General features: G+C 42.2%; 2 long non-coding RNA genes across 11 annotated transcripts; both read right to left on the bottom strand.

Annotated features, from left to right (window-relative positions):
* Positions 1 to 2,600: 2,600 nt before the first annotated feature.
* LOC9267415 (uncharacterized) lies at positions 2,601 to 9,741 on the bottom strand. Of its 6 annotated transcripts, none has more exons than XR_010740011.1 (11): positions 9,562 to 9,741; positions 9,148 to 9,330; positions 8,873 to 8,967; positions 8,666 to 8,785; positions 6,527 to 7,875; positions 6,239 to 6,392; positions 6,073 to 6,138; positions 5,566 to 5,611; positions 4,957 to 5,100; positions 4,319 to 4,430; positions 2,601 to 2,879 (listed from the first exon to the last, which is right to left on the bottom strand). It is a non-coding gene; the product is annotated as an uncharacterized lncRNA (long non-coding RNA). The 6 variants fall into 6 exon arrangements; XR_010740013.1 differs by having other exon boundaries at positions 4,957 to 5,103; XR_010740010.1 differs by lacking the exons at positions 2,601 to 2,879; positions 4,319 to 4,430 and having other exon boundaries at positions 4,691 to 5,100.
* Positions 9,742 to 11,482: 1,741 nt separating this feature from the next.
* On the bottom strand, positions 11,483 to 15,285 carry LOC136355715 (uncharacterized). 5 transcript variants are annotated; one of them, XR_010740018.1, is made up of 6 exons: positions 14,821 to 15,285; positions 14,609 to 14,692; positions 13,900 to 13,970; positions 13,711 to 13,803; positions 12,710 to 12,777; positions 11,483 to 11,640 (listed from the first exon to the last, which is right to left on the bottom strand). It is a non-coding gene; the product is annotated as an uncharacterized lncRNA (long non-coding RNA). The 5 variants fall into 5 exon arrangements; XR_010740019.1 differs by having other exon boundaries at positions 14,516 to 14,692; XR_010740016.1 differs by having other exon boundaries at positions 14,609 to 14,698.
* Between the last annotated feature and the right edge of the window lie 5,705 nt (positions 15,286 to 20,990).

Below are 20,990 nucleotides of genomic sequence, written 5' to 3' on the forward strand. Positions count from 1 at the left end.
TTTGGATAAGTAAACATGCACGTACACGGATTGATTTGGGTTTCTACCATGACTACACACTCCCCTAATATATTTACTCCAACCAGCCAGTGAGAATATTATTACTGACCGTGCGTTTCTCTTGTAGTGCGCTACTCCTGATCGAAACGGCCGTGGCCATCGTCGTTGGCGGTTGATCTCCATCGACGTCGTCGATGGCCGTGGTCGTAGCCGGAGCAAGCTCGATCGTCACCGTGTCCTTGTGATCTACGGCGGCGCCATCGTCGTCCTCCTGGCCGCCGTCGAACTCCAGTGCGGCAGTCGCGACTTCGACGGCGGCGGCCATGTCCACTAATTCCCGTCCTAATAGGCCTGGACGGAGGGTGGCTTGGAACTCTAGCAACTCGTCGTGCGCCTGGCGGCACCTCTCCATGTCCTGCCTGTGCTGCGCCTCCAGCTCCGTGTACCTCCGGACCACGCGGGCCAGCTCGCTCTCCCCGCCCGGATAAAACAGGTCGCAGAGGAGCCGCACCGTGACGTCGGTGGCGGAGTAGTCACCGTCGTCGCCGTCGGCTCCGGCGGCCTCTGGCTGGCGGTCCTCCTCCCGCTCCTGGGTGCTGCTCGACGTCGCGTCCATGGTTTGTGGTCGACTATTGCTCGACCGGTCGATCGGTTAATTTGTGGCTTGGTTGGTCCCCGGCCTACCGGCCAGAATTTGTAGCCCGATCGATGCCCGTGTCCGAGTCCGACGGTGCAATAATCATTGCGAGTCCCACTCGTAGTACAAGATGAGCAAAATTTGCAAGGACCCTTCCCTTAATTAAGGGATTGTATTCCGTTCAATTTTTTTTAAGGGATTGTGGAGAGAATCTATTCTTATGTCTTATTTCCTCCGTCCCATTTTAAGTACATTTATGGTTTATTATGGTTTCCTGTACCTAACTAACTGTCCGTTTTATTTAAGAAAAAATTAAAAAAAAACAGAAGTCGCGCATAAAGTTCTATTTATGTTTTATCATCTCATGACAACAAAAATAGTATTTATAAAAAAAATTCAAATAAGACGGATGATCAAAGTTAGACACGGAAACTCATGGTTGTGTTAGCTACGATCTTCGGGAGAATCGGGAAACCGATTCACCTATGCACCCTGATCGGGGGCGCCAACCTTACAAGGCAGTGGGCCCATCCCATGCATGCTATATATATTAAGAGGGGAGCCGCCGGGCACGCTAACCAAGGTTCGCCGTGTACTCGCACTCCTCACGTAAAACCCTAAAAGTCCCTTCGATCTAAGAAGCACTGAAGTGGGGGGAAACGCTCACTGTTGCCGTCGCCATCCTCACTGACGTCGTCGACCCCACATCATCGCATTTATTTTTATTTTTATTTTACTGTGTACTTAGTTGTATGATTAGAAATTTTATTTCTGCCTTACTTTTTTCCCATACTTTTACCATGCTTTTGTGTATGAATTGTCAGGGATACTTTAGCCTTCAATTTGAACCCTAGGCGTCGAGAGATCCTGGCTCCGCCACTGACTACAACCCCTTTATCGGCATGGCACGACGCTGCAACGACGATGATATTGTTTTTGTTTGTTGTTTTCCATACTGATTGATGTTAATCTGCAAAGCCGTTGTGGTCTGGGATGACGAAGCAGCATACTTACCTAGTAGTCACCGATCAGGTTCCGATTTTCCTGGTTTTTTAAATTTTTTTCTGGGCCTTGCGTTGTTTGCCGCGTGTATTCTTAATTTTTGGTGTAATTTATTTTTCATAGTGTAACCGGTTGGTTACTGGTTTAGGTTTTTTATTCGCTGCATGAGTTTGCCAGCCGAAGTTCGTGCCGGTCATAATACTGTTTCTCTTTCCTTTGGCTAGCCGGTTGATCCTGTTTTCTATCTGTTCACATTAGCTACTTGTGCATGCTTTGTGTTTGCATGCGTTCTGTGCATGCAGCCATGCAGGCACAAATTGTCCTCCACGCGCTAGCTGCTGCTTTGCTTGTGCCTACATGCGTTGTTCACGTGCTGCCTTGATCCTTTTTCTTTTCTTACGTGTTTCGTTCCATGCCATTCATTTGTATTTTAATTTTTTTGTTTCTTTTTTTAGGCAATTCGTTTTAGAAAAAAAAAGTACAAATTACCCCCCTAACTATCGCGGTCGTCCGAATTACCCCCCTAAACCACAAAACCGGATATTCTTCACCCCCCAACTATGCAAACCGGACAAATTACCCCCCCTCAACCCAATCCGCGGTGATTTTGGTCTACGTGGCGTACACGTGGCAATCAAGTCAGCATTTTATTGTGAGGCCCACCTGTCATATATATACTTTATCTATCTCATGTTTCTCTCTCCCCCACTCTCTCGCGCCGTCGGGCTCAGGGCGGTCGGCGCGCACAGCGCCGTGCGGGGGCGGGTGGTGGGAGTCGGCGGCGGGTCGATGAGCTCGTCAAGCTCCGGTGGCAGTCGGCGCGGACAGCGGCGCCCATGGCCGGAGCTGGGTCGGCGCGCCTCGCCGCCTGCCTCTCCGCCACGGCCCCGCCTCGCCGCCGCCTCCAGCCACCGTCCGCGTCTCCGCCACGGCCGCCAAACTAGCTTCCAGCCAACCAAGATCAAAGCATGCAGAATGCGGCTTAGAACCTCGTAAACAACGTGGACCACTTCGTCCTAGAGTGGATGAAGCAGCTCCGCGAGCTCGCCTACGACTCGGAGGACTGCATCGACTAATACCGCTCGTCCAGCTACAGCATATGAAGAATAAGGCCATCTCTAGCCCCCTCCTCCTTCTCCGCATGGCGGCAACGTCGCGTACAGCTCGTAGAGACCACCTACGTATGCTGCTCCCCGGTCTCCTTCTCCAGGTGCAAGAGCGTCATCATTTTCACGGGGAACTGACAAATGGAAAGGAATTCGTTAGTGTTAGTATCAGACCACGATAGAGAAAATAACCAAATCTCACAAAAAAGAAATGCATGCCGAACTTAACACCACCTGCTCGCCACGCTCTTCCCGCGTCGCTGCCTCACCGTCGCCATCAGCGAGCGCCATGCCCGCCACGGCGTCAACCGCGCCGTGCCGTTCCCAGTCCCCACCTCCCCGGTGATGGCGGCGTCCGCATCGCCCACGCAGCTGCTCCGCCATGCCAACAATGGCGGCGCCGCCGCTAGGCACCAGCAGGTGGTCAGCATCGGGGACGTGGTGGACGCCCTGGTTGAGCGTCTCAAGGCGCGGGACCGCCTGCCTCCGCGCGTCGCCGTCCGGCGCCCACCGCCCGCTCCCACGCGCCGCCATCCACTGTCCGCCCCCGGGCGTCACCGTCCGCCGCCCGCCCCTCCGTGCGACGGGCAACCGGTAGGCTACGAGGGCGCGACCTGAGGCGGGAGGCCGCCGGGACAGAAGGTGGGCGCAAAGGAAATGGCGAGCGGCGGTCGCGGGAACGGCCTCCTCCTCCGCCGCCGCTTCCCTCTTCCGCCTCTCTTGCTCCTCCCCGTCCTCCTCCCGACGCCGCTCCAGCTCCTGACGCGCGCCTCCGTCCGCCGTCCCCCATCCTCCTCCCGATGCTTCCGGCCATGGCTCGCCTCTCCGCCATGGCCGTTGGCGCCCGCTTGTCCCCCATCCCCTCCACCTCCCCGCGCGCCGCGTGCGCGCCAACCGCCAGCATGCCCCTGCGTCGCTACCCATCGCCCTTCCCCGCGCCACGCCATGCGTGCTGGCCGCCAACGTGCGCGCCGCTGACCGATGAAGAGAGAGAGATAGAGGAAGAGAGAAAGTGGAGTCTGACACATGGGTCCCACCATTAAAAAAATAAAATGCTAACTGGACTGCCACGTAGAACAAAACCACTGTAGATTGAGTCGAAGGGTAATTCGTCCGGTTTACATAGTTGGGGGTGAAGAATGTCCGGTTTTGTGGTTCAGGGGGGTAATTCGAACAGTCACGATAGTTCAAGGGGGTAATTCGTACTTTTTACTTCGTTTTATGCCAGTCATTTCTCATTTTCCCCGTTTTCTTGTTTTTCCAGCTATTTAACCCTGACAGCTTGACCCTCCCGTTGGTTCTTCGTAGTTGCAAACTACATCTCTTAAACCAGACTAGAGTCAAACGCGGGCTTTGCGCGCTGCACCAGTGACATCAAAAGGAGAGTATGCGTTCGTTCCATGGACAATGAGTGAGATAGCACGTCTTTTTCCGAGCGCACGCTTCCCAAACTACTAAACGGTGTGTTTTTTGCAAAAATTTTCTATAGGAAAGTTGCTTTAAAAAATCATATTAATCTATTTTTGCAATTTAAAATAGTTAATACTCAATTAATCATATGCTAATGGCTCACCTCGTTTTACGTATCTTCCCAATCTTCTCAATCCCCTATTCCTCAAACTCACCCTTTGTCATTACGTAGGTAAACAGAGTGGAAAAATCATTCTGTCATAAGAGTACCAAATCTGCAATATACAATTTATTATTCTTCATAGAAAATTTTAAATCTCAATTTACAATATAACATGTCCAAACATCATTAAACTTCTATAATTAATTTAACATCATGAACAATACAGTAGGAATTACACATAACAGAATATACACTATGAACTTTGATGATGAATAGCACAAAAATTTACAGTTGGAAATCTAGACTTCCATAAATCCATTTTTATGTTTATAATAGCGTAAAAGCAGTCCACTCAAGGAGTAAAACACCATGGACGCGATGGCCTCCTTGGACCAGATGAATGGCAAGTTTAGTGATGTTTATAAAATATGCTTACATGAATTCCTACAGTAAATCTGCTTATTTGATTAATAATTCAAGCACACTCTACAAACGAAAGCACATCAATTATAAAGCAGCCATGAATAGTACAATAGGAATATGTAAAAAAATGGAATTTTAGCTCACAGGGCAGCAAGCTCACACTCTACATCTGAAGCTTTATGGGATCAAGGAAATAATATTTCATTATATTTAACCTTTTCATTTTGTTGAAGAGCATGGCCATCCACAAGCAATAATCCATGAAGAGACCTTGGTTGCCTGTAAGTGAGAAGCTATAATGACACAGAGACAGGCCAACTGGCCAAGCGAGGTCCTCTAAAGTTCTTCAGGTTCCACTTCTTCTTTTTTTAACGCAATAGAGTGCACATGAAACAAAAGCATTAGGACGATAATCTCTTCATTGAAGGTATTGTAATTAGTTATGAAACACTACATTACTTCCAAAGTCATTAAGAAAAAGATAGCTTCAACAAAATGTCATACTAAACAAATTAGTTCAATGTTTATCCTATAAAACGTAATCTGGTAGTTTTTTTCTTCTGTCAAGCTAATAACACATTTTTTTTTACAAATAAATTCTATGCCTCAGCAATAATCACAACACATTGTGGCACAAATTTGGTTCTAGTGTGGGTAATACTCATGGATTTGACATAACATTTTACACAACATCACTAAAAGATTATATTGGCCAATGGAATCAAACTTGTTGCCTGCAATTTTCAGTAATGGAAATATACAATTCTGAGCAATGGAAAATCCAAGCAAATTTAACACCTTAATCACCAGTAATGGATACCCACCTCCGCAAGACCACCACAACATCTTCTATAACTTTGCATGATCAAACTGTGAACAAATGCAATGCAATAAATTATTACTTGCACATGTAAGATAAGAGGGGATAGATTGAATTACTAAATGACCACTAACTATGGGGCTGGCAAGTAGGATCTAGAAAACAAAAGTACACATTTTATTTTTATATATGCCTCATATTTCCAAAGGAGCGTTGTCATTGCTATCAATAACAACTACCTTTGTCTAACAACCATCATGTTCATTTAACAAAATATAGAATAGCATAAATTTGAATCGTCTTGCGAATTGAACCCAAGCAGCTTAACAAATCCAAATCCCAACTGAACTTGCACAAAAGCAATGAATAGGTAATAAGAAAAAAATGGTTTAAAGGCATGCCCATATTCAGAGGAAAAAAGAAACCGAAAAGGTCTTCTAGCTCTGATTTTTCAGTCAAACCAACTACTGTAAACAATGCATAAAAGGAAAAATCCAATGAAATATAGTACCTGTGCAAACCAACATTAGGATGGTCTCAATTCATTCACAGGAACAGAGTATCGTGCCTTCCATTTCTACATTAAAAAAAGAACTTTCCAAGTTATCATCTATATCATCTAACTCATCATATCCCTCAATTATTAACATCCACCATGGTTGAAAAAAAAATATTACCATCCATGTAAAAAAATCAATTGCACTCCTAGGACTGCTATGGGAATACGTGTACTACATTTTTCTCTATAAATGGTGCATCTTGTTCTAGAAATTGTTACACCATGTCCACTTTGTCAGCTGTGTGCTTCAAAATCTTAGGTGTCGACACTTTCTGAAAAATAACAAGCACCATGACCATGTGTAGATATAAGCAAAACATGGGCAACGGATGATAAAGGATAGTTGTGGTCTGCAAAGTATTAAGAATTTAAGGTGGGGATTTCTACCAGATCATTTGAAGTGTACCTCTGGATTTGCCGAGTTCGTTTCCTGGTTAACAACAATAATTAGGTATGATATCCATGAGTGTTCCACTTTGTTGATCATACACTTAAACCCGATCTGCGGCAAATGAAAGCAGGCTCTACCTAACACTTGTCAGAGGATGCTTAAAATGTCACAGAAAGAGCAGTAATTAGTTTAGCATAAATGTGTAATCAACAATTAAGCAAAAAGAAGGCATAGAATTAATTTTGGTCATTCAAGAGAAAAATATTTATTGTAGAAAAACTGAATGAGGTAATTATGTTTCTGGTTTGTAACAATTTCCAAGAGCTTAGCACCTATCAATATCACTTAGCATGCAAAAACAACATCTGCCTGTGAGTATTAAGCCAACATAATAGCAATAAGCTTGCAACCTTTCTAAAATATGAACTAATACCAAAACGATACCAACATTATCACCAGCTTTTCAATCAGCAATTCAGCACCATAACACCAGGCCTAATCAAGCAATTCTCATGTGCATATTCAATTAATCTACAGATAAAAAACTACATATGTGAGAGGTACGGTTGTACACATAATTTATATATGTTTGCTCACATAAACAGAGTGTGTTGAGATGTTAGTAGTGGAGTAGAGTAGGGTAAAGCATTTTTTATAGAAAAATGATTTGCTCCGAAAAATAACGAAAGGAATGTGCTAAGTGGAAATTGTTTGACTCGCCCAAGAGCAGTCCTGTCCTTGACTGATAAAAGGGGACCAAACCCATACAACCATGGAAAAATGGGGGGGAAACAGAGATATGGGGAGGGACAATACATTTTTATTACTAACCATTTATGTTCTAATCAAGGAGCATGAGCAGTTTGGTGATCAGGAAGCTATGTTATTCCGAAAGATAAGAAAGGAAAATTAAGCCAAAATAATACCATTTCCACAAGATTGACTAAGATCAAATATTTATAAAGCTTACATTGCTAGACATGAATCAGGCTGGAAAAAAAATGTAGCTCATCCCAGATTAGCTACAAATATGTACCCCAGCTATACCTTTCCATCTAGAGGATAGCAAACCATAGTTGGCTGAGAGTTACCTCATGCATTTTTTTTTCATGGCATATGTTTAAGCTGAAGATAAGGATCATATCAAAGCAGTAGACATTTAGAGTAATAATAATTAAGGGTTATAGGATTTGAACCATAAGTGTTTGTTCATAGTCTGGATTGCAGTTTTATGTAAAGCAAAAGGATTCTAGGAAGCAAACGCCATATATATGGTAGCGGCTATTCCAGGATTCTAGTCGTGGCTGATGTGTGGGGACTCAGCAGCGTCCACGCCGGCAGCAAACAGTACGGGACAAGTAGACCTGAAATGAGAGCAGAAACAAACCAACTATGCTTCCACCAATTTCTACACCTATAAAACAAGGTAAATTAATCATCAAAAGATCACAAACATTTAGTATGCGTCCGACTTGACCAGCACACTATCACACAGCCTATAGTATAACAACTGCAGTGTTAACATGTCACTTGCATAAGAGCAAAGCTGCCCTGCTGAAAGCACAGAATGAGAAATGTCACTAAGCAGCAGCAACAGCAAGAGAATGTTAAAAAAAAAGTTCATATATAAGCAAAGGGCTAATCATATAGTGCAAAATTAGCCCATTTGAAAGCCTTCACAACAAACTGGATTTTTATCTACTCACTGAACAAATATCTTGTACTATATAAAATAAATAAGTACTTTGTTTCAAAAGGGGACAAATGTCTTGCAAGTAACTGTGCTACTCTCCTATAAACTCCATCATACACACGAGTGTTTTTCATCTTCCAAAATCACTGGATGAATATTTAGATTTCAACTTAATTTGAAGAAAAGCAAGAACAAGTAAGGAAAACTAAGTAAGGAAAACTTTTGCTTTAAGGTTGCAGTGCCCAGATTGATTAACTGTATACTTGCTTTACCAGCGAGAACCAATAACTAATAATAGAGGTTATATTTTAAAAACTCCATATATCTAGCTTGTCTTTAAAATAATTACTAACTTTTACCCAAAATTCAGAGATAGTGTGCAAATATTGTGCAGCCATGTAGGATTCAAACGCCAAATACATAGTATTTTACAAACTTTCAAATGATATTTTCAATTTTACCTTGAATGAAAAGGGAGGTGGAGCTAAAAAAATAGTACTCAATAGTTGGGGGGACATAGCTTCCAAATGAAGGGCTATGCAGATTGCCATGGTTCACATTCCTCGAGGCTGCCCTGTATCCTAAGATGCAATGCAACAAACAGGTGGAGTGCAGCGTAAGTGATAGGGAAATGATTTACTGCCAAGAGATGGGAGAAGAATGTATACCTGGCGATCTGTCCCTGCAGCTCTTCAAGCAGGAGCCACTCCTTTCCATCCTTCCCTGCGTTAGAAGGTCGCAGTTGGCCGAGCTTCTTCCCTAGCTAATAATTATTAATTATTATAATACTATCTTATGTATGTATGCTCTTAGTTCTCTCTAAGCTCTATGCAGGGGCATGTCCATGTAACTTGGCAACGATCTGCTTCCAAATAAAGAGCAGGATAGGGAAGGATGCAAGAAATCAGACTTTCGTACCATGTCAAGAAAATTAGAAACTTACAATTACAAGGTCTGATGGAGGTGCGAAAGATAAGCTTCGGCCGTGGCCTCATGCTTGTCACCAGTGGGGAGGAGGGCATGTCTGAGACATTGCTGCCATCATCGCCAAGCTGCTGCCGCTGCTGAGCTCAACAGATCCGGCGGCCTTGATCTGTCACATCCAACTTCCCCACCGGCTCTGGATCTAGATTAGAGAGAGAGAGAGAGAGAGGGAGAGCAAGAACAAAAAAAAAGAGTTAGGGAGGAAAGTCTTTCCCCATAGAGAAAACGATGAGCATCATGTGCTAAACCATCCCAAGCCTCCGGGTGATCGGATCTGCCGGCAGGGAGATCGTGGTTGCCGGATCAGGCGGGCACGACCTCCCCTCCACCAGAACCTGCCTCGCGGTGGCAAGAGGGAGGTGCGGTGATGCACCTGGGTGCTAGAAGAGTGCGGGAGGCGCGGCGGCGGCGACGCAGTGAGGAGAGTTTGCGGCGCGGCGTAGCGGGGGCGGGAGGCGCGAGGAGGAGGAGGAGGCGGCGGCGTGGGCTAGGGAGAGCGCGCGAGAGAGGAGAGGAGCGGGGAACGGCGGGCCGGCGGCGGATAGGGTTTCGCGGGAGGGGGCGATAGGGGTAAAAAGTTTTTCGAAAAAAACCTTTACTTTCCATTTTTCTAAGCGCAGTCCTATTTTATGGTTTTTCGCTTCTTTACCTAGAATATTTTGGATTACAGAGGGCTTATTCGTAAGAAACCAGTACATGTAAACCCCATGAGTAGGCACGTAAAACAAATTATCGATAAATAGCCGGACTTTTTGCAAAATGACCAGGGCCGACGCGGACGCACGAGAAATCCCACCGTTTTCCAGCACGCGTCCACGCGTCGCGACCTCGAGATGGCCACGCCAGCTCAAAATGCCGTGGGAGCTTCATTTCCCAGTAGGTTTGAAGACTTTAGACTAGAGTTAGCGCGCCGCACCAATGGCATCAGAAAAGTTGAGTTTGTCATAATTCACGTTGATGCAGGTGGTTAATTATATCAGGCAAAATGACTACTCAGCTAACAGAATTTGCTTTTACTGGTTTTTTTTTAAGCAGCGTGGACGAAAAACAATTATGGCACAAGAGTATCGATTTTGTAACATACAATTTAATCTTGATATAAAAAAAATAAATACCCATGGAATCAGTGCTGACCAATGATCAGATATTCAAATGTAGCCCATAAAAAACTCTAAAACACCAGCAATGTCAAATATCTTGTAGTGTCCTGAGAAAAGAACAAGTTGAAAAAAAAAATAGACCATAATGACAATTTAGCATAGCAGGCAATAAGATGATAAGCCTAATGTCATCAAACATTTCGTGTCCAAGCCTCCAAGGACAAACAAACTGGCAATTTTATAAGAGAATAAAAGGCACATATCCATTGCACTAAATTCTTGTAAGACCATCCAAGTGCTAATGCCTCCATTGAATCTATCGCTGCTTCTTGACAAGTACAGACTCGCGACTCCATTATTTGTTGAATATCCCCACAACCCAACACACTCATATGTAAATCAGATAACCACACTTATTCCAAAGCTTAATTTCTCTTGACAATTGCAATATAACAAGAATGATAGGAGTGACATGTGTAGCAAACACCTACCGGGTGTCAGGATTTGTCCTTGACATGACCAGGTTTTTGGCAGCATGTCATGTGGCTTATCCTGCAAATCAGTAGGAAATCGATCAAATTTAGATAGCAACAGCTGTTTGTTACAGTTTCCAAAACTGTAACATCAAGTAAGCTCCATGTTGTTATTAGAATGATCTGTTCAAATATAGTGCGTAAAGGTAAAAGCAATCCAAATCCAAAACATGCATCGTGACTGAACTTGATTAAGGTACAAAAAGTACAGAACAACTCGTGATGATGTTTTCCTGAAAGCATAAGCACATCAACCTATATTCTGAATGCCACTCAAGTAAGGTCTACGGTAATTTGTACAAATAAAATGAAAATGCACTCAAAATTGTTCAAGTTCAAATTATACATGTAACTGAACATGGTCTTGGACACAATTTATAAAAACCCAATCTTCTGAAGCTAACCTGTTTTTATTGGGCAAATGACAATTGAAACTGGATAGTCAATATTGTCTAATTAAGTTTCAGCAACAGGACAGTACCCAAGCCTGTTGTAGATGCAATGTGATTTTAAGATTTAAGTTTACCTGAAATAGTGTGTTGGTTCCCTCTGTTAGCTGATAAACAGGAGCCTTGGGCTTCGGCTGCTCAATAACAATGGCCTGTAAGGTGAGGACCATTGCAACCACTCAGGCTGCGTTCTGGAGCATGCATCTTCTCACCTTAGCTGGGTTGATAACACTTGCCTTGATCGAGTTCTCATACTTAATGTTCATCGCATTGTAACTGACTTTACACTCACTGTCCTCGATCTTCTGAACCACCACTTCCCCTCCAATTCAGCATTATGGGCAAGCAGTGATGCAGGAGCAACCAAAGCCTGCAAAATTGACATGATATTGTTAATTAAGGCTTGTTCTTATATTTAACTGAAGCGTGGCGATATATAGTTCTAGTAAGAACTCCAGTACTATATGCAATGCCACAATCTAATTAATAATGTAGAAAGGCCACAATGAGCTCAATTCTTGCCCTGGGAAACAGAGGCACAACGAAATACCTCATGCTACTGCCATGGCAAGCAACCATGAGGCTACTGCTATGACAAAAAAAAACATGGGGATTTTGTAAATGAAACTCACATCATAAAAAAGGTATGCCATTTAGCACAACCCATCACTACCAAACACCAAGGTCACCACAATGTCCCCACTATGTTGTTCTAACTCACCAACCATATTACGGAATTTAGGTCTAACCTAACACTTAGTCAGGGCTTTAAAACACACACAGACTCAGAACTGCCAGAACTATAACAAAAGACACAATCTTAGCAGAGCCCAACAGGCGAATCATACATCATGAAGTTTCTTCCCATGAACAAGTTTCGGACGAAAAATTGAAGTAATCTAACATGATTGAACAGCAGGAGAAAGGTTAACGGGGACTTGCTACCCCTCCTGGAGGCACTACCACTGCCGGATGCTAACCCTCCTGAAGGCAAAACAAACAAAGGAAATAAAAAATATTCCAAGTTCCTAGGCGCAATAAGCCAGCTTATAATTAAGACACTGATTTGAGCATTATATTTTGCTGCAGAAAAGACTTGTTAGCTTAATGCATCCAAATAAGTGTTTGCAGATCTGCCACACAGAAAAAAAAAGAACATTCAACAACAAAAGATCAATCCTACTGAAATTTAAAATGTTAACTGACATGTATTATGGAGCTTCCAACTAAATTTCTGTACATTAAATCATTGCAAAAATGTTTTGTGTATGATGTACAAAAAAATTAAATTGAACCTCTAGCAGAATATCAACAGTACACTATACTCTGGTCATTAGCACTGAAACAATACATTGATCAACGGAACCAAATTTCAATAGTAAAAAATCTAAAATCTTGAGCAAATCCAGGGGAAACATCAAGAAAGATGGAACATTCACCTTCACTTCATTATCTCCTCTGGTAATTAGCACTGATGAGCTGTTGAGTTCCATTGGCAGATCATGGCCTAAGAGCAAACACATGTAGGCATGAAATGATCAAATTTATGTGCCTAGATAAATGAAGATGCAAACCAAATTTTAAGAAACAAGCATGCCGGTAAAAGGGAAGCTAATACAGCATGGCAAAAGGAAAATCCTCCATTTTTTTTTTGCCACAAGCAAAATTAAGGAACAAAAACAAAAAGCGTGGTCAGTCATTCCATATTAGTTTGTAATAGCAAAATGTGGTAATTATATTTGTAAGTTTTACTTGCATTTTGGTATTCTAAGCACAAAAATACAATCTACAAGCAACGTATATGTTCTGGCTTGACAGAGAAGTTGTGAGCTACTATACTGGTCCCTTCTTGTCAAGAATAAACATGCCTCTTCATAAATTTGTTTTCTCCCTAGATTTAGTGGAAACCAATGCAATCTGTTCGTTTGATATAATATTGCCATTAGAGCAATCAATGATAGAATTGGTAGATGGCTGAACTTTCTCACTGATTTTCTCATGCACTGTGAAAACACACATGCATTCCTCTATGTTCTTCTATATAGAGTCAACCTCTTTTTTTTTCTTTGCAGAACTGAACATATTTTTTTTCTTTGCAAGCATGAACATTAATTAGTAAAAACTATCTACTGCAACCAAAGTATTTATTATATCCTTTAAGCTACACATTGAAACATAACAATTGAAAACGACATAACAATCAGAAAAATATGATGGAGTTTTACCTTTGAAAACAACAAAATAAAGGGAGTGAACACATAGGCGCTTCAAAAATTTAGAATAAAGTGCCACACCAGATGATCAAGAATTAGATCATATACGAAATAGTAAGAATTAGATCATAGCAATTAAGTAGTCCTGTTCAGCAACAAATTTTGCTGTCAAATTAGAGAGCACCATGAGTCGGTGACTGATAGTACCAAAACATTTCACGCATTACCATTCAGATTATGAGTTTGGCAACAATGACTTCTGATGCTCAGTGCTACAACAACCATCTTGTTGTAGCCATACAAAGAGAACTCCTACAATGCTTCAGATTCAGATACCAAAGTTTTAGTAAAGCATCACAACACCACCAAGATCCACATGTAAAGATAAAGTGAGAATGGGGTATTGGACCACTTACTCTTCTGTTCTTCAAGCAATCCATTTTTTCAATCTTCCAGATTGGCTGGTCTTCGATGCAGAGGCAGTAAGCTGTAGAAACATCATCAGATTGTACCAAAAAGAATGCTTATTGTTGTGGGTGCACGGAGAAGCAATGCATACTGGATTTATGCAAATATTAAGTTGCATTTGAGTTCTGTACAAAATAATAAAACCCAGTGTTCATTCAGCTCCACTGGAACTATGCGGGAAAGGATGAAATGCATCTGAATTTGCTGTTATGGGTGGAGAGGGAGCATATATGTTTTGAAGCCAGCTATACCTAAGGGAAAAATTAAGGTGAGTAAATCAGAATTAGAAAGGTTAAAACTTAAAAGGTTGCAGCTCTTTGTTCATGTTATCTCTACCATGAATGAAAGGCAGAAAAAATGACAGCTGCTATTTAAATTCTAGAGCATATATTAATCACCATCTACAGGAAGGGTTTTCTAAAGAACAAACTTATTATCTGTATATTGCATTACACAACAGGTGAATGAAACAGATGTGAGAAAGCAAGAAATACATCTCAATCTTTCAATCAACTCTGTGCTAAATAGGGTAATTTCTGGTGTAGTTGAATAACCAATATGTACCTCTCAAAAGCGGCTTCTTTCATTTCCTATTTCTATCCATCACCACTCTTCAAATATTGGAGAAACAAACATTAAAGAAGGCACTGAACTGACCAAGGAGCTCAAGACAGCAACAGGGGGCTGCGGGCGAAGACAATCTTTCGGAGCAACTGGGCGTCCCTGTACCTTACCAACAATCTGCTACTACATCACCAATAGAAATAGAGGGTAGGTTAATGAAGAAGAATGCAAGAAATCAGGCTTCCGTACAAAGCCTGATGGCAGAGGTTGGATGCGCATGTAGCTGCTGAGATGCAGATATCTGCCTTGCTTGGCTGAACTGTGTCGATCCCTTTGCGTCGCACCACCACCAGATCGTGTGCTGCGCCGCCGGATCAACCAACGCCGTCAACCATGAGCCCTAGGCCACCTAATCACAGGCATCCATCGATCCGGAAATGAAGATGGAGAGGGAGAGGGAGGGGCTGTGCCGGGCGTAGAGGGAGAAGAGTAGAGGGCGGCTCCAGGCTTCCCCCGCTTCAGGGCGGCCGGATCTGCCGGCGAGGAGGCCGGAGTCACCGGATCCGACAGTCCCGGCCTCCTCGTTGGCGGATGCGGCGGCGGGAGCGAAAGGATGGCGATGGCAGGACGACGGCACGGCGACAGCAGCGGCTCGCAGTAGGGAGTGCGCGGGGGAGGTCGCCAACTGCGGGAAGAAGAGGATGAGGGGGACGGCAAGCAGCGGCGGCGGCCGTCGCTTGGCAGGAGAGAGAGCGGAGAGAGAGGAGGAGAGGCAGAGGAATGGTGCCGGCTAGGGTTTGGGGAAGGGGGTTAGGGCTAGGGTTTTTGTTTTGCAAAAACACCCCTAATCTTCTAGTTTTTAGAGCGCGGTTCGATTTTCCAATTTTTCGCTTCTTCGTATAGAATATTGCTTTATTCAGAGGTCTCTATGTAAGAACGCGCAACATTAGAACGAGTTAATTTTACTTTGGACCATATTTTATTGCCAAAGTTTCACTTTGGACCATCCTTTATCTAATTTTTTTACTTTGGACTAGGTAACTTTACCTTTGTTGCACAATAGACCACCCCAAAACACATTTTCATTTCTTCGATGACTTCGAGCAAATTGTTAACGGCATGCCAGCAAACTTTCATACCTATATGCATGACATACTTTTGTCGAAAGAGATGCTAGACATCACAAGCGAACAGAGTTAGGGTAGCCCATTGTGCAACAAAGGTAAAGTTACCTAGTCCAAAGCGAAAAGATTATGTACAGGGTGGTCCAAAGTGAAACTTTGGTAATAAAATATGGCCCAAAGTGTAATTCACTCCATTAGAATTAAGACCAGGGACCTATAACAAATTATCAAGTAAATGCGGCCGCACGAGAGCTCGCGAAATCCCACCGTTTTCCAGCTTGGGCTGACGTGTCATGACCCGGGAGCGTCCACGCCAGCGCAAAATGCTGTGAGAGCTTCACTTCCTGACTGGTTTGAAGATTTTAGGGTATGTTTGGATAATGGGAAATGAGGAGTGGGATTGGGAAATGAATGAAAGGTTTTGATTAAATGGAACGGGGAGAATAAATGGTTAGGATTTAAAGATGTATTTTGGTGGGTGGGAAATCATTTCCCTATCCCATTAGCCAAACACTCCCTTAGATTTTTCCTTGTACGTTCTTCCGCATATATGCTAGCTTGTGCTTTCTTCCGTCGGTATTGGTTAGTGGTTTTTGTTTCTAAATTTCCTTTGTGGCTTGCTCTGCTAATTCTTCACGGCTCAAACTGTTGTTTACTTAATTTGTTCGTTGCAGGTTGAGCTTCATTCTGTAGTTGTGACTTCTTCGATCTTGTTTTTATTCGGTTCACTCTCGTTATGTCTTCATCATCGGTTGCAAGGCAGCACCATGTGGCAATAAGATGTTGTTCTCGTTTCGGTTTCCTTGCTCGCGATTTAGGTTTGTTCTATATTTCCTTTACTTTCCTTTAATAAATTTCTTAATATTTGCATTTTTTTCCTTGTCGAAACTTTTTTTTTGCATTTTAGAATCCTCTTTTGAGCATCATTCCGTTGATTCTATCCTACTCGTTAGCAACTCTCAGATTAATCCATAGTTTATCGTCCTTCTCTTGTGCGTGGTTACTAATTTTCCTCTCCTTAATCCTATTGTTTTGTCCATTCGATAGTTTTCTTTGTTCACCTACCGCTTTTTTTAACATGTGGTTTCCTACGTATTTCTCGTATGGAGGCATTTTCTATCTGGTTAAAAAGGCGTTTGGCTAATAACCGCCGGCTTCGTCGTATCCAGGTATGTTATTTTATTTTCCTTTAAGTTTTTGTATGTTGTTTATTTAAGTATTATTATGTGTTTTAGGGCATATTTTCTCAGTTAACTCTTCATGCATATCTACTTGTTTGTTCGTTCTTTTTTTAAAGGACATGCTGATTTTCTAGCTTAAAGGTACTTCTTTTTCACTTTTTTTTACGATTTTCTATTTATTACTTTTTTTTACACTTTCTTATTGTGGTCTCTTTTTTTTTTTGCTTGTGTATAGCTTCTTATCATGGTCGTTATTATTATGGGGGTCCTGATTACTGTTGTCCTAGATGTTGTGTTGTCTGTTGGTATTATGAAAGGACGCACCAGAACAAGCCCCCGCCTGGAATAATTAAGTGTTTACAATAAGTGTTGTTGTCGAGGGTGTGTTTCGCTGCCCGTTTTCAAGGAATGGCCCCATCCTCTGAGAGAGCTCATGTGTTTTGATGGTTCTAGCCATTGCAATCATTTTATGAGATACGTCACATAATTTGTTGTTTGCTTTCACTTTGCTTGGAGTTGATGTTGATAAATCTATTAATACTGCAGATGGTCCTTATGTTAATCAAGCTGTGCTATCACTTCATATGTACATCACATGCAGCATGCTTTTATACCAAAACTCTATGTGTTAAAATTACTACTAGATATATGACGCATAATGTAGTATTATGTCACCCTGTTGAAAGTACTACAACATCTATATCAAAAAAGAACTACGACAATACTGCTTAAGTAAAGCTTGCTGCTCAATCCATTGCGTTACGTGACCAGGCACCAACTTATTTTACTTTGAAAAATACAACTTCTACAATTTTTTGTACACCATATATAGCACAATACTATTACACCATACATGGAACAAGATCGTTACTAAAAACGTTCCTTTCTAATCTCCAGCTAGGTGGTTATACTATATATATTTTAAATGGTGGAACATATTGTTTAAATAATTTTACAAAAAAAAGGGATAAAACTAAAAGAAGTTTTCATCAAGACGACAACCCCAACATGGAAATCAAATCTAAACTTATACTAACCCACCAGCAATATCAATAATTGATGCATTCGATCCCCATATCAGCTTTACACTGAGTCCACTCTCGCAGACAATCCACTTGATATAACACAACATCCTCTGCTATTGGTTCAATTGTTGATCCACTAGAGTCTCCATAATTACCATTACAGATCTCTTTGCATGTCTCTTCCACATAAGACAAACTATCCAAAGCATGAACCCAACCTTTTTTCAGTTTCTTACGGAGAACTCGGAGATCATCACGTTCAGTAGTAACAGTGTATCTAATTCTTGTCTAGCAATATTGAAGATCTCTTCATAATTAAGGCGATACCCCCAGTGTATATCATCTACAATAACTTTGTGAGAATGTTGCAAAGATATCACAAACAAAGCAGCAGCACTTTCTTCAGCATCGCACGCCTCGAAAGCTGAATGCCCTTGCACCTTAACAATCTCAATTAACCATGTCTTTCCGAAACAAGCAGAATTGCTACCGCGTATGCAAGATATCCACCAATGACTCGAGAAACATGATGTATATATATTGACCTATATCGAATAATCAAAGTAAGACATGAATTGCTTTACTCCAATCAATACTACTTATTAAATAAAAGTTGGTACACAAACAATCCATATGGAAACCTATGAAATATATATAATTTACTGACCAAAATATTGTATAGCTTACCACTTCTAGCAAGACCTGCACTTATATACTCACTCACAAGCAGACTGATTTTCCTCTAAACACATATGCTCATGCAATAAGCTACTTCCTCTGTTTCACAATATAAGTCATTCTAACATTTCCCACATTCATATTGATATTAATGAATCTAGATATATATATATTTGTCTAGATTCATTAACATCAATATGAATATGGGAAATACTAGAATGACTTACATTGTAAAACGGTGGGAGTAACTCATACACCATCCAAATAAACACCTCGATGAATCTGGATAAGAATATATATATATATATATACATATATATATATATATATATATATATATATATGTATGTATGTATGTATGTATGTATGTATGTATGTATGAGCACAAAACTAACTATACGAAAGGACTCAGACTGACCACGCAATCTTATACAGTGCAAACCATTAAAAAATCTTATAATACAAGCCACGTACATACCTATCCGATTGCCACACAAGCACGAACTGAGCACACAGTGCAAGAAACGTATTCATCCAAGCTGTCACATAAGCACCTCTAAGCACGCTTTTCTTACAGACACACCTTTGAAAAAGACGATCAGACTTTAACTCAATCCTATATACACAAATCACAGTTGTTAAGCACACACCAAATTAGAATCACAGTTGTTTGTTCACACTTTTGTGTGGCGTCACGCCGCGCGAACCCGTCTAGTCACTCTTAATCTCGATGGAACGACAGCGTGGGCGATGCAAACCGATCTATGATCGGAAGAGGGAAAAAAACTGCAGCAGCAGTGGCCCAGCTCCTTTGTGTCTCCTGACGCGCTAACTTTCTTCCATCATGCGCAAGCAAACAGAGGACGTACAGGCAGTCAGGCGCCGCATGAATTCTTGATGTGTGTGTGAATCTCATATTGCTTGTTCACCTGGATGCAGCCGTGCATGCACGCGATGGAGGCACAACAGGGGTAGCGATGAAGCACCGTGCTCTAGAGCCCAAGGAGAAAATAGGTCGATTTCGCACGGCCTGCAAGCCGTTTTCGCCAGGTGGGTTTTGTATGGGCTTCCAACTGAAAGCTTTGCTAGGGGCATATAGGGAGGACTGATGGCGCCCAAACCTCTCGTTCAACGGCCTCGTCTATCTGACGTAGGGAAATATTTCATCTGAGGCCACTCATCTTTGTTGCCGAGTTATAAATCATCTCTAAACCAAAAAACTAGATATAATGCATCCTTAACTTACAAAGAAAGCTGGATCATTTTGAGTCCTAAGGCAATATTGCACCCAGGTTTATCCCACGTGACGCTTTGACTAGGATCTTCGCTGCTCAGTCAGCAAGCTGGTTAGTATGGATGACGGCAATTTGGAGCTAGGGCGCGGCGGGTGAGCTTGAGGCTGGCTTGGACCTAGACATGGCGGCGCACAAGCTCAAGGCCGACTTAGAGTAGCGAAGACTCGAGGGCTGCCAGCATGATTTGGAAAGCATGGGCGCTATCCAAATGCAAGAACTTCGTGTGGCTGCTGCTGCAAAACAAAATTTGGATAGCCGATCGTCTACAAATCAGGTAGTGACCAAACAATTATTTTTGTCAGCTATGCTACAGGAATTTAGAGACGGCGCAACACCTTTTCAAGGACTACCCGTTCACACGGGAAATTTGGGACAAAGTAACTGCGGGGATGGAGCAAAACAATGTCCTCCCGGTGTATAATCCAGATGAGAGGCTAATTGATTGGTGGGAGAAGAGAACACTGCAGCAAGACAAGAACCAGACGGAAGGAATGCGATCACTGCATATGCTGCTCTGCTGGGAAGTTTGGTGCGAAAGGAATAGGCGGATCTTCAAAGGCAAAGAACTCTCAATGCTTCTGGCGAAATTCCTGGATGAAGTGAAGCTTTGGTATGCATGTGGAGCTAAGGACATTGCGAGAATAATAATACCTTAGCAAGTTCTGATGTAGCAGGATGTCCTGTGTTTTTCCTTTTACTTCTTGTCACCCTCGGTGATTATGTACCGTTTCTCTCCTACTTAATATAAAACCAGTTTAGCTGGCTTAGGTTTCAAAAAAAAACTTAGAGTAGCGAAGTACCCAACTTGTCGACTTAGCAGTGAAGACCGGATCAAAACGCCACGTCGGACAAAACCGGGTGCAATATTGCTTTAGGACTCAAAGTAACCCGGTTTTGTAAGTTAAGGGGCATGTTATATCTAGTTTTTCAGTTTAGGGATGATTTTGTAATCCGACGACAAGATAAGGGACCTCAGCTGTAGTTTTTCCCTGATAGAATAGTCTAGAATTTCGCCCTAGCAACTCGAGGCCGGCTGCTCCTACCCGCACAATCTATGTGTTTTTAGTTGTCAAGATATTATATACTTCCTCCAGTTAATAATATTGTCATTTTGAATAAAAATACAGTCTCTATAAACAACTTTGACCACTATATTTTATTACAATATATAT

This window comes from Oryza sativa, chromosome 3 (assembly GCF_034140825.1).
Source record: "Oryza sativa Japonica Group chromosome 3, ASM3414082v1".
NCBI lineage: Eukaryota > Viridiplantae > Streptophyta > Magnoliopsida > Poales > Poaceae > Oryza > Oryza sativa.